Genomic DNA, 14,583 nt, shown 5'->3' with positions numbered 1-14,583 from the left:
AATGGAGACCACCTGGATATTCGTTGTAGCCTTTCTCCTTCCCTGGCTGTTGCATCATGAGTTCGGCAGGTTTGCTGCCGGACAGGGCCTCTGACGAACGGAGTCCTGCGGGTAAAAATAAATAATAAAAAGAAAAAAGAATGACACACTTGAGAGCCCCTGGTGTGGTTGAGCCACATTCTGGGCCTATCGTGGTCGTGCCCCTCTCCCCATGCCCATGGTATCTTCAGAGCGTAATGGTATATGCGAAGGACATGTCTTGACTTTTTACAGGGGCTGGGGTTGGGGCCGCACTGCTACGCGTGCTCAGAACGTGCCAGGTGGTCTTGTTGTAGGTTACTCCGGGCGCGTTTAGCCGTGTTTGGCCGCTTAATGGCCGGACTCGAGAATTGCCTTAAGAGGCTGCATTGTACTTCAGCCGCGAGAGCCGCTGTATGTTCCTCCGTTTGGAGAGAGCGTTCAGTGTTTCCGTTGACCGTAATGACTCCTCGAGGGCCTGGCATCTTGAGCTTGAGGTATGCGTAGTGCGGCACCGCGTTGAACTTTGCAAACGCGGTACGTCCGAGCAGAGCATGATAGCCGCTGCGGAACGGAACTATGTCTAAGATTAACTCCTCGCTTCAGAAGTTATCCGGGGATCCGAAGACCACTTCAAGTGTAAATGAGCGTGTACAATTGGCTTCAACACCTGGTATGACGCCTTTAAAGGTCGTCTTGGTTGGTTTAATCCTTGAGGGGTCTATGCCCATTTTGTGCACTGTATCCTGATAAAGAAGGTTCAGGCTGCTGCCGCCGTCTATCAGGACTCTGGTGAGGTGAAATCCATCGACGATTGGGTCTAAAACCAATGCAGCGAATCCTCCGTGGCGGATGCTGGTGGGGTGGTCCCTTTGGTCAAAAGTGATCGGGCAGGAGGACCATGGATTGAACTTCGGGGCAACTGGCTCCATCGCGTATACATCCATGAGTGCATGCTTCCGCTCCCTTTTGGGTATGTGCGTTGCGTATATCATGTTCACCGTCCGCACCTGTGGGGGGAAACCCTTCTGTCCTCTATTGTTCGGCGGTCGAGTCTCTTCCTCGTCATCGCTATGCAGCCCCTTGTCATTTTTTTCGGAAATTAACTTGCCTGCCTGCTTGAATACCCAACAGTCCCTGTTGGTGTGGTTGGCTGGCTTTTCGGGGGTGCCGTGTATCTGGCACGAGCGGTCGAGTATTCGGTCCAAATTGGACGGACCCGGAATAGTTCTTTTGAATGGCTTTTTCCGCTGACCGGGTTTAGAGCCTCTGAATCCGGCAATGACTGCCGTATCTTCACTATTATCGCAGTTAATGCGGCGTTTGTTTTTGTTGCGACACGACCTGCCATTACGGTCCTTGATATCCGGACTGCCAGAATTTTTGCTGAGGTTGTTGCTGCGTGCTAGCCAGCTGTCCTCACCTGCGCAGAAGTGGATCATGAGTGATGTGAGGGCTGCCATGGATTTCGGCTTTTCCTGTCCCAGGTGCCGGGCAAGCCATTCGTCGCGGATGTTATGCTTGAAGGCCGTGAGGGCCTCTGCATCCGGACAGTCGACGATTTGGTTTTTCTTGGTTAAGAACCGTGTCCAGAATTGTCTGGCCGATTCGTCTGGGTGCTGAATTATGTGGCTTAGGTCATCAGCGTCTGGTGGTCGCACATTCGTGCCTTGGAAGTTATCGAGGAATGCGGCTTCCAGGTCTTCCCAACTCCCGATTGACTCTGCTGGCAAGCTGTAAAGCCAATGCCGGGCTGGTCCTTTAAGCTTGAGGGGGAGATATTTAATGGCGCAAAGATCGTCACCGCGGGCCATGTGGATGTGGAGGAGATAGTCTTCGATCCAAACCGCGGGGTCTGTTGTGCCATCGTAAGATTCAATATTCACGGGTTTAAACCCTTCGGGGATTTGATGATCCATTACTTCATCTGTGAAGCATAGTGGGTGTGCGGCGCCTCTGTACTGGGCAATATCACGACGGAGCTCAAAAGAGCTTTGTCTATTTTGTTCGGCCCGGCCGGACATACTGTGTCCGGCGCGACGGTTGTCGTCACGTATCATGGGGTGCCCACGCGATCCATAGATCGATCTTGATTGTCTTGCCTTATCCTCCAATATATCTCGCAAGTCCGGAGCGTTCCCCTGTGGCCTTGTGCTTTTCAAGCTATGCCGGGGTATGCTTCTAGTGAAGGGCCTAGGGGCCTCTCTGTCGCGACCACGGGGTGGTCGGTCAGCCGTATTGTCTGCTGGTGATGCCGGTTCATACGCCTCCTCCTCTAATCGGGGGAGCAGCTTGCGTTTCGGGTAGCTTTTGGAGGGGCGTTCGAGCTCATGCTCTTCGGCCGCGAGGACTTCAGTCCATCTGTCGGCTAGCAGATCTTGATCAGCTCTAAGCTGTTGCTGCTTTTTCTTGAGGCTGTTTGCCGTGGCCATAAGCCTGCGTTTAAAACGCTCTTGTTCGACGGGATCCTCAGGCACGACGAATTCGTCATCGTCGACGCTTGCCTCGTCTCTGGAGGGAGGCATATAATCCTCTACCTCTTCTTCTGCCGCTCTCTCATGAGGGCTGGCGTCTCCGTCCTCCTGCGCTGAATCTTGCTGGAGTGGGTTGTCTTTGGCACTGTCCGGTGCGTTATTATCTCTGGTGCCGGAATCTTCATTCTTGCTGTGGCGGGATTTAGAGCGGCGCCGCTGACGCCAGCGCTTGGGCTGTTTCTTGGAGGGGTCATGCTCCGCTGTTCCTTCACCATTCCCATCCTTTGGGATATCCACCATGTATATGTCATATGATGATGTGGCTTTCCAGTGCCCGGTAGGCGCTGGTTCTTGGTCGTCTCCGGCGTCGTCGTCCATACCGTCGATGTCTTCGGAGTCGTAGTCTAGCATGTCGGTTAGATCGTCGACAGTGGCTACTAAGTGGGTGGTGGGTGTGCTTTGGATTTCTTCGTCGTCCGCATCCCAACCGTCCTGACCGCAGTCCGGCCAGGGCTCTCCTGATAACGAGGGATACTTTAGCGAGCTCAAGATGTCGCCGAAAAGTGAGTGTTGAAAGATGTCCGCGGCGGTGAACTCCATGATCGGCGCCCAACCAGATTCAGTTGGAGGGGGCGCGGGAGGCTCGGAGTCCAGCGAGGAGTCCGGCACCTCGGAGCCACGGGCGTCATGAGGGACAAGATTAGTGTTCGGCTCTATCGCCGTAGAGGTTGTAGCCCCCGAGGCGGTGTCTAGCCATCCGTCCTCGATCTGCACAGTCGGCTCCGAATTGAAGATCGGAGCGGGCTCGAGTGCGGCCTCCAGGGTACTGTCTGGCTGCAGAGCTAAATTATGCCCGTCGTGACAATGCGGCGCGCTTGGCTGTGACTCGAATCCATCGAAGATCAAGTCTCCGCGGATGTCAGCCGTGAAGTTCAAACTTCCAAATCTGACCTGACGGCCAGGGGCGTAGGTTTCGATCTGCTCCAGATGGCCAAGCGAATTGGCCCGCAGTGCAAAGCCGCCGAATACGAAGATCTGTCCAGGGAGGAAGGTCTCACCCTGGACTGCGTCGTCGATGATGATCGAAGAAGCCATCGAGCCTATCGGTGATGACATAGAGGAACTCTCAATGAAAGCACCAATGTCGGTGTCAAAACCGGCGGATCTCGGGTAGGGGGGCCCGAACTGTGCGTCTAGGTGGATGGTAACAGGAGACAAGGGACACGATGTTTTACCCAGGTTCGAGCCCTCTTGGTGGAGGTAAAACCCTATGTCCTGCTTGATTAATATTGATGATGTGTGTTACAAGAGTAGATCTACCACGAGATCAAGGAGGCTAAACCCTAGAAGCTAGCCTATGGTATGATTGTTGTTCGTCCTACGGACTAAAGCCATCCGGTTTATATAGACACCGGAGAGGGCTAGGGTTACACAAAGTCGGTTACAATGGTAGGAGATCTACATATCCATATCGCCAAGCTTGCCTTCCACGCCAAGGAAAGTCCCATCCGGACACAGGACGAAGTCTTCAATCATGTATCTTCATAGTCTTCGAGTCCGGCCGATGATGATAGTTCGGCTATCCGGACACCCCCTAGTCCAGGACTCCCTCACATGGCGTAATAAAAACAAACGCCAATACAAGGAAGAGAGCCCGGATAACACGACGGTTAGCGCCGGATTCAGGGGCTCTCAACCTGATGAGAATAAGAAGCCATTCAAAGGCACTAAATACGGACCGTCCGGTCTGAACAGAGTCCTGGACAGACTATGCCAAATTCATGGCACCCCGGAAAAACCTGCAGACCACACCCATAGAGAGTGTTGGGTCTTCAAGCAGGCCGGCAAATTTAATGCCGAACACAAGGGGAGGGCACACCAAGCGAAGACGAGGATGAACCTCACCAGCCAAACACTGGGGTACAGAAAAAATTCCCGCCAGAGGTTAAAACAGTAAACATGATCCACGCGACTCACAAATCCATGAGAGGGCATAAAATGCGCGCCCATAGAAGCGCACGATGTAGAGCCTGTCGTACCCACATCTCACTACTAGATGTATCGTCTGATCACTTTCGATCACATGGACGGTCGAACTAGTATTCAGCATGGAGGATCATAGGCCTTGGTGCTTGACCCACTAATCGACGGATACCGTCTCACCCGTGTCCTCATGGACGGTGGCAGTGGGCTCAATTTAATATACGAGGACACTGTCCGTAGAATGGGGATAGACCCATCCAGAATTAAACAAAGCAACACCACCTTTGAAGGGGTGATACCAGGCGTTGCAGCCTGCGCCAGGGGCTCCGTCGTGCTGGAAGTAACATTCGGCTCCCCAGGCAACTCCAGAAGCGAAGAGCTGCTCTTCACTATTGCACCCTTCCAAAGCAGCTATGACGCATTGCTAGGAAGAACGGCCTTCGCCCGCTTCAACGCATTGCCGCACTATGGCCACCTTACATTCAAGATGCTCGGTCCCCGTGGTGTCATCACTGTTCACTGAATCATAAAGCACCCTTCATGCGCAGAGGAATACGTGACGGCCCTGGCAGCCGGACTATAAGCGGCCTCCGGGTTTAGAAAACATGATTGGTCATTACGACCACAGACACGGTTAGACGAGTCCGGTAGCCCATATAAATTCAAACTGGGCACTGTATATGTAATCCCATAAGGGAAACTAGGGGCTGTCTATATTTAATACAACCCCACGCTTGGCTCGACCTTGCCAACAACTTACACTCTTATTATTGATCGCATACTTACGTTGCGCCCTCCTACGATTTTTTCTTTTTTACAGAGGACGTTCACGCGATACCCTTCCAGGATACGGCACAACGGAGACAAAGGCGCAGACGTGCAGCAGGGCCCCATGCAACAGGTTTCTTTTTAGATTAAGCCCCTGTGTAAACCTTTTCTACTGCCTCTTGTTGTTTAACCATCCCATGGGTTCTATACCCATAGAGGATACTGTCGTTTTTGGCATTTGGCCACGGTAGACTAAATTGCACGTACCTAGAAATAAAGAGCTTGAAATAGGCTCTTGTCAGTCTATCCTTTTTTACAAAATACTGAATGCCCTCGGGAGTATTCGGCGTCACAAGTTTGACCGTATATGCATCAGCTCCGAATCATGTCTTTGGTCAAAATGTTGGCTTTGCCCGGCTCTTGTGTTTGCCGCCTTACGTTCCGCTATCAAGCGGCTAAGGCAGGCCAAAGGAGAACTACTGCGATTGTGCCCTGGTTATTCCGGATGAGCACCTCAGTAGAGAAAGCCGAAAACTGACCGTCATGATACAGCGAGAGACTGTCAACCACTCTAAGACTCACCGGAATCTCTAAAGGTTCCTCCGCCTTAACGAAGGGCTGTTTCCCGGCCATTTACACACGTGCCCATATTCGGATGCACGTGGAGGTACCAGGGGCTACATAGTAGCCCCACCATTAGACTCCCATGGCTAAGCAAAAGTGTTAAAGCTATATAGTCCAGTTGCCTAGTTCGGCGTGCGATCACCTCCTTAACGGACCAAGACGTTGGATCAAGTGTGATTATGCATATTTTTTCGCCAACATCCCCGCATTGTCCGCGAGGGGGCTGAAGCCAATGATTGCTATCTTTCAGACTACTTATACATATAAGAATAGACACAAAGGGAGGACAATCATACTTCCGGGCACAAGTATAAACATAGCCTCATAATTAAACCAAACATTGTTTTCTACAATGATTCGAGTTATCACTCGAATAAAACACTCTTCGAGCACTGCGCCTCTATTAGGCGGGCACCTTCTGTGACTTGCGCCAAGTAGTGCTTGGCCGGATGTTGGACTCCCACCGGATCCTGGCTCGCTATTATAGTGGCTTCCATATCTGTCCAGTAGGCTTTAACGCGGGCTAGAGCCATCCGTGCACCCTCTATGCAAGTCGACCTTCTTAGGGCGTCAATCCGGGACACGACTCCAAGGAATTGTTGCACCAAACCAAAGTACATGTCCGGCTTAGGCCCCTTCGGCCAAAGATGGTCTATCACATACCGCATTGCAAGTCCGGACAGCCTATGGAGCTCTGCCATAGCAGCCACCTTCTCAATCAGTGGCATCGGGCGAGTGGGAGCATTGAATTGCGACCAGAAAAGCTTCTCCACTTCTTCATCGCCTTGACCCTCGAAGAACTTGACAGCGTCAGCTGTACTATTAGCCAAGTCCGCATATGCGTCTACAAGATTCATGCGACCCGCCAGGGGAGCATACTTCGGATCCAAGAACTTCGTCCGCAGTAAGTACGAGCCCCCAACCAAGATTTTGTCAGCTTGTTGGAGCTCCTCCCGCATACTCCAGATCTCGATCCGCATCTCCTTGGTGGCATTACGTGCCTTGTCCAGCTCGGCCGAACTAGCCTTAATCTCCTTTTCAAGGAGTGCGTACCGGTCGGCGGCATTTTTTAACTCTTCATCCATTTCGGCTATCTTTTCCTCGCTTCGGCGACGAGTAGCCTGTTCGGCTCTCAACTCTTCGGCTGCCTTTAGGGCAGCCGCATTGCTAGCCCGAGCTTGTTCCTTGGCTTGAGCAAGTTCCGCCCTCAGGGCCTCCACGGCAGCAGCACCATCTGGAATGCACACATATTGCATTAATATTATGCCGCTTTGGCATTTTCTTACACATTATAATAAAAACTAAAGCACATACACTGGGACTCCTCCAGCCGTTTATTCACTAGCGTGATATCGGCATCGATGGATCCGATTTGCCTCCTCAGTTCGGCAACCGCAACAGACTAGTCAGCTGCCGGATCCTTGCACACCTGCGCACACGTACAGCGCAACCATCAGTATACGATCCCCCATTTGCCGCCTATAGCGTGAAACCAGAGTCTCAGGGGCTACTATCTATAGGGAGCACACCTAGCGCGTGCCTCATAACCAAAAAGTTGTGCATTTTTTTCATACCTCAAAGCCTTTGAGCAGGCTTGTAAATGCCTCATTCAAACCATGCTCATTAAAGAGCGGTGCTCCTCTGAGAGAGCGGCTTGCTCCAGGCGGCTCGTCAGTACGTCCGGCCGGACACTGAACTGCGCCGGACCCTTCCCATCGCCCCCCGTAGGAGCCGAACGCTCCGGGCTTAGGGAGGCTGACGTGTTCGCTTCCGGCTTGGCCGATCCGGACTCCTCCGTGAAGACACCTCTATGTCGCCCGCTTCATGAGGCAGAGGGTTGGGTGGAGTTCCGCTCTCCATCATCTCCGGATGAAGGTCCCCTGAAGACGAACTATGTTGAGAAGAGCTGCTCGCCGGACTGCAAAAGACGAAGTCCTGCTTATGGATCTCGGAGTGACATCTCACCTTCTAATTAATGAATGACTTATGGCTCGTTGGAGGGCTGGCCCGTTGGTGGGCATGACGTGGTGAGGGCGCCCATCACGGAAGAGCCCCTTGGTGATGTTTTCTTCCCTTGCTTGGGCATCTCCGCCTCCAAATCTTCAGAGGCAGCCCTCTTCTTCCCGCGTGGGGAGGAGGCTTTGAACTTCCCTTCCCAACTATCCTCCATAGGAGGGCTAGCAATTTTCCCGGTCTGGATGCGCAACGCGTGAAGTTCGGCTTCATTGCCCTTTCCTTTTTCCTTCTCTAAAGGGATTTTGCTGAGCGCCCGGTCCAGCATCTTTGCAATGGTGGGACCAGGCGAGCCTTCAGGAATTGGTGGACACCTAATTCTCTTCGCCTTGTCAAGCCATTCCTGGCCGCGGAGGGAGTTATGAATAACAATCATGGTAAATATAAAGGAAGTGTCCGGCTTTAAGGTTACTTACTTGGGCATCTAGGAAATTGCAGCTTAGGCCCGCATCCTCGGTGGTGTCCGGACACTTTGCTTGTGGTCCGAAGAATAATTTACACATTCCTTCGAGCGTCAGGCCGAAGAAGTGCTTAATAGTCCGCGGACCCTCCGGATTAAACTCCCACATACGAAGAGGGCCGACGTTTCCACGGCAATATCCGTGGGACTAGCATTACTTGAATTATGCTGACAAGGTTTATGTCCCTCCCAATAAGCTCCCGGATGCGATTCTGCAGTTCTGGTACATCGCCAGCAGGCCCATAACTCCGCCCCACATCAGTCCAAGACGCCAACTGTGATGGTGGGCCTGAGCGGAACTCGGTGGCAGCTACCCACTTTGTGCCTCTGGGAGCAGTGACATAGAACCATCTCCGTTGCCAGATGTCGGACACTTCCGGAAAAGAACCCTCTGGCCATGGGGCATCTGCGTTCCTGCTTATTATGGCGCCTCCGAACTCTGCTTGTCGCCCCTCGATCATCTTCGGCTTCACATTGAAGGTCTTTAGCCATAAGCCGAAGTGTGGGTTGACGTGGAGAAAGGCCTCGCACACGATAATGAAAGACGAGATATGGAGGATGGCGTCTGGAGCCAGATCATGGAAATCCAAGACATAATAGAACATGAGCCCCCTCACAAAGGGGTCGAGGGTGAGGCCTAGGCCTCGGATGAAGTGAGGAGTAAACACGACGCTCTCATTGGGCTCCGGCGTGGGGATGACTTGCCCCGGAGCAGGAAGCCTGTGATGGATATCAGCAGTCAGGTATCCAACCTCCCTCAGCTTCGCAATATCCTCCTCCTGAATCGAGGAGGCCACCCACCGGCCTGCTATGTTGGATCCGGACATACTGGAGGATCTGGGGTGCTGGAGCTTAGGTTATGAGCGATGGAGCTCGAGGTGCGAGAAGGAGCAGGAGATGTGGAAACGAGACGTAGGCCTTGACCCCTTTATAAAAGGGATGAATACCAACAGTCCTCGGCGTGACCGCTGGAGACTTACCTAAAAAGAAACACGGGATTATACCAACAGTCGTCGTGGGATCACATATGCCCATATTGATGAAAGATCCCGTATTAAGAGGGACACGATCTCTACTTTGGCAGGACATGCCGATAAAACCGCCTCGCAATGCGAGTCGAGGTGGAGCAGGAAATGCTGGTTCGTGTTCGACCAGGTCACGATGCAAGGGCACGACGTACGAAGATTGCTAGTAGAACGGATTTATGCTAAGGGTGTGTGAAGATCATCTTGCATATCCAGACACAACCTACGTGTTCGATAATCACCTTGGAGTATTCGGAGGAGGAACCCGCCTTGCAATGCCGAAGACAAGACTGCGCGCCGGACTCATCATCATTGAAGCCTGGTTCAGGGGCTACTGAGGGAGTCCTGGATAAGGGGGTATCCGGACAGCCGGACTATATACATCGTCCGGACTATAGAAGCGTCAAGATACAAGACTCAAGACTTTGGCTCGTGTCCGGATGGGACTCTCCTTTGCATGGAAGACAAGCTTGTCGGTCCGGATATTATGTTTCCTTACTTGTAACCGACTCCATGTAAACCCTAGCTCTCCGGTGTCTATATAAACCGAAGAGCATGGTCCTTAGAAGGCCGATCACAATTACAATCATACCATCATAGGCTAGCTCTTAGGGTTTAGCCTCTACAATCTCGTGGTAGATCTACTCTTGTATTCCACATATCTTCAATATTAATCAAGCAGGAAGTAGGATTTTACCTCCATCGAGAGGGCCCGAACCTGGATAAACATTGTGTCCCTTGCTTCCTATTACCATCAGCCTATGACGCACAGATCGGGACCCCCTACCCGAGATCTGCCGGTTTTGACACCGACAGGTGTCCCGCTCTCCATAGCATCCGAACCCAGCGAATCCTCTGATGAGGATTGATCGGCGCGTGACCTCGCAGGATTGAAAAGAAGCATGGTCCAGATTTAAGCATTAGGCCATGACAAGTCTGGACGCATAAAGCATGTTTGGATTTTATACTCACGAGTTCGCCAGGGGCTGGGCCCTGGGATCCCACTCCGGGCTACTATCGGCGGCAGTGGGCTCCTCTAGAAGAGGAGTTTTTCCCCTTTTAGGCGACTCGGCCTCCAAGAATGTGGAGGCCGTCCTTTTCTTTCTTCCCTCCGCGGGGTATTCATCCTCCCCCTCCTCCTTGTCCTCTCCGGAAGAGGGATGGGCATTGGATTCTTCGGATTTCATGTCCGAAGTGCCATGGAGACGGAGGCCGCCCTGGTCTTCTTGGCCTTCTTTTCGGCCTTCTTCTCCGGTGCCTTGTAAGGTGCCGGGACCAGCATCTTCGTCAGAAGTGGGCCGGCCGGTTCTTCTGGCAATGGGGCCGGATAGTAGATCTGCCCCGCCTTCTTCGCCCAGCCCTAGGAAAGTTGTGGGAAGCACATTAAGCATTTTTCCTAAGGATATGCCAATAAAACATATGGATTGTCAACATACGATTACTTACCGAACTTACAGGACGGGACAGTTGGTACCCGCGGTCCTCGGTCGAGTCCGGCCATGATTTGCCGGACTTGAAAAGCACCTTCCAGATGTCCTCGTGCGAGGAGCCGAAGAGCTCTAGTAGAGTCTGGTGCTTGGCCAGGTCGAATTCCCATAAATTGCAAGCTCGGTGTTGACAAGGTAGAATCCGACGAGCTAACATCACATGGAATACATCGACAAGCTTGATGTCCTTGTCTTCCATATCTTGAACGCGCGTCTGGAGCGCCAATAGTTCGTTAGACGAAGCCCAGTCCAGGCCCTTCTTGTGCCAGGACGTAAGTCGCAGGGGGCTCCGGATCTGAATTCCGGAGCGGCGGCCCATTCCTTGCCGCGTGACTCAGTGATGTAAAACCACTGCTGCTGCCACTCCTTAACGGAATCATTGAAAGTACATGTTGGCCATGTAACATTGGGCATCCTGCTCACCATGGCGCCTCCGCACTCGGCGTGCTCACCGCTCACTACCTTGGGCTTCATGTTAAACACCTTCAGCCATAAGCCAAAGTGTGGTGGGATGCGAAGGAAGGCCTCACACGCAACGATGAATGTCGAGATGTTGAGGAAAGAATTTAGGGATAGATCATGAAAATCAATCCCGTAATAATACATGATGTCGCGAACGAATGGGTGAAGGGGAAAACCTAGCCCGCGGACAAAATGAGGGAGGAATACCACCCTCTCGTGGGGTTCCGGAGTGGGGATAATCTATCCCGCTGTCAGGAGACGGTGGCCAATTTTCTTGGCCAGATACTCGGCCCCCCGAAGCTTTTTGATATCCTTCTCTCGGACGGTAGAGGCCACCCATTTGCCTCCTGCTCCGGATCCGGACATTTTCGGGAAGCCTTTGTGGGCAGAGAAGACGAACGCTTCGGCACTAGGCCTCAAACGAGAAGGGATGGATAAGCAGAGGAAGAAGAAGGCATGGGTGAAAAAGGGAGTCCTATTCCCCTTATAAAGGCAACGGTGAACCTGTGCCTCCCCACTTACCCGTTGAAGTCGCTTATCCTCCAAATGCCATGATTGATGGCACGACTGGGTTGCCCACGCCCGTATTGATGAGAATCCCGCAATAAGGGGACATGATCTCTGCTTCGACAAGACGTGCCAAGGAAACCGCCTCGCAATATGTGCAGTAGGTGGTTGTAAAGAACGGTTCGAATAATGACCAGGCCGCAGCGTGATGACATGCTATGAAAGGTTGTCAGCAGATTAGATTTGTGGAATATTTTTCTCTCTATGGTGGTATGTGGAATTTGTTTTGCAGATCCGGACACGACCTTCGTGTTCAAAATCTTCTATGGAGTATTCGGAGGAGGAACCCGCCTTGCAATGCTGAAGACAATCTACGTGCCGGACTCATCATTATTGAAGCCTGGGTCAGGGGCTACTGAGGGAGTCCTGGACTAGGGGGTATTCAGACAGCCGGATTGAAAGCACAAGTGCTCCCTGGGTGGTTTTGGTAATTAATGTCAACGTATCTCTTGTTCGACTAACACCTTTACCTAGTATGTTTCCGACAAGTTCAACAATGGAGTGGCATGGACTAAAGGATGTGGAATCCCTTCTAGATGCTGAGGACAAAGGATTGGCTCAAGCTCCAAGGTCAAGACTCTACATTTTCTATTTTAGTCATCGAAGATCACATTGAGTCTATAGGAAAAGCCAATACTATCAAGAGGGGATGAGGTGTTGCTTAATGGCTTGCTTGCTCAAAGTGCTTAGTGATATGCTCCACAGCCCTCAACTACTTTCTCACATCCACATATGTCCTAAACCAAAAGTCTAACTCGGCCCGACCGATTCTTTCTATCCGGCGCCACCGAGTTCAGATGTCATAGCCACTGCCACAAACCCTAGGCAAATCGGTTTCAACGATAGGGATCTCGGTCTCACCGAGATGGGATTGTAATCTCTCTGTGTATATCCATTACCAAAATCGTTCTCATCGAGTTTGAGCAATCGGTACTACCGAGATTACAATGCAAACTCTCTGGTTAGCTTATTACCAAAATCGGTCCCACCGAGTTTGTGTAATCGGTCTCGTCGAGTTTGCCTGACCAACTCTCTGGTTAGCTTATTACCAAAATCGGTCTCACCGATTTTGTGTAATCGGTCTCACCGAGATTACATTTTGCCCTAACCCTAACCATATCACTCCTACCGAGTTGCATGTCGGTCCCACCGAAAATCCTAACGGTCACTAGGTTTACTAAATCGGTCTGGCCGAGTTCGTTGATTCGGTCCCACCGAGATTGGTAAATTGTGTGTAACGGTTAGATTTTGTGTGGAGGCTATATATACCCCTCCACCTCCTCTTCATCCATGGAGAGAGCCATCAGAACAAACCTACACTTTCAGCATCCATTTTCTGAGAGAGAACCACCTACCCATGTGTTGAGGCCAAGATATTCCATTCCTACCATATGAATCTTGATCTCTAGCCTTCCCCAAGTTGCTTTCCACTTAAATCTTCTTTCCACCAAATCCAAATCCTGTGAGAGAGAGAGTTGAGTGTTGGGGAGACTATCATTTGAAGTACAAGAGCAAGGAGTTCATCAACAACACACCATTTGTTACTTCTTGGAGAGTGGTGTCTCCTAGATTGGCTAGGTGTCACTTGGGAGCCTCCGACAAGATTGTGGAGTTGAACCAAGGAGTTTGTAAAGGCAAGGAGATCGCCTACTTCGTGAAGATCTACCGCTAGTGAGGCAAGTCCTTCGTGGGCGATGGCCATGGTGGGATAGACAAGGTTGCTTCTTCGTGGACCCTTCTTGGGTGGAGCCCTCCGTGGACTCACGCAACCATTACCCTTCGTGGGTTGAAGTCTCCATCAACGTGGATGTACGATAGCACCACCTATCGAAACGACGACAAAAACATCCATGTCTCCAATTGCGTTTCAATCCTCCAAACCCTTCCCTTTACATTCTTGCAAGTTGCATGCTTTACTTTCCGCTGCTCATATACTCTTTGATGCTTGCTTGTTATGTATTGTGAGTGTTAAACTTGTGCCCAAACTCCACTTAAACTTAAAGAAGTTAAAAACTGTAGCTTTTGGTACTTAGTGTCTAATCACCCCCCCTCTAGACACCTCTTCTCGATCCTTTCAATTGGTATCAGAGTTATGATCTCCATTGCTTTGGTTTAAACAGCACTGGAGGAAGGTGGATGAGTCTACTATTGGCAGTCTTAGCCATAGAGTGCCTATACTTGATGGAGAATACTTTCATGAGTGAAAAAAATGAGATGCTTGTGATTTTCAATCAATATCATTTGAACAAGTACATTGCTATACCTTGTGCACCTCATGTTGATCCTATGCATCCTACCCCTGATGAGTCAATTGACATGATTCGCAATCTTAGAACTGTTGAACTTATCACTAGAGGCTTGCCTAGAAACTTGATTGGATGTTTGCCTACTCTTAAGTGTGCCTACACTATATGGAAATTTCTTGAGGAACGTTTTCCAAATTATTCCTTAAAAAATTTAGATGAAATTCTCCATAATTCTATTGCCTTGAGTAAGATGAATTCTAGTGATCCTATGTTTGGTGATTGTCTATTTGAGCTTACACACCTTATGCGTACCAAAGGAGATGTTGGAATTATTAGTGATATTATTTCCGAAGCTATAAAAATTCATAAGCAAGATCATTGTCATACTTACTCTAACGAATCACCCTCTCTAGGATTTGATCCACCACATGACGATGTTGAACATGGATACTATGA

This window comes from Triticum aestivum, chromosome 6B, assembly GCF_018294505.1.
Source record: "Triticum aestivum cultivar Chinese Spring chromosome 6B, IWGSC CS RefSeq v2.1, whole genome shotgun sequence".
In the NCBI taxonomy this organism is placed as follows: Eukaryota; Viridiplantae; Streptophyta; class Magnoliopsida; order Poales; family Poaceae; genus Triticum; species Triticum aestivum.
Note: the sequence above shows the minus strand (reverse complement) of the source record.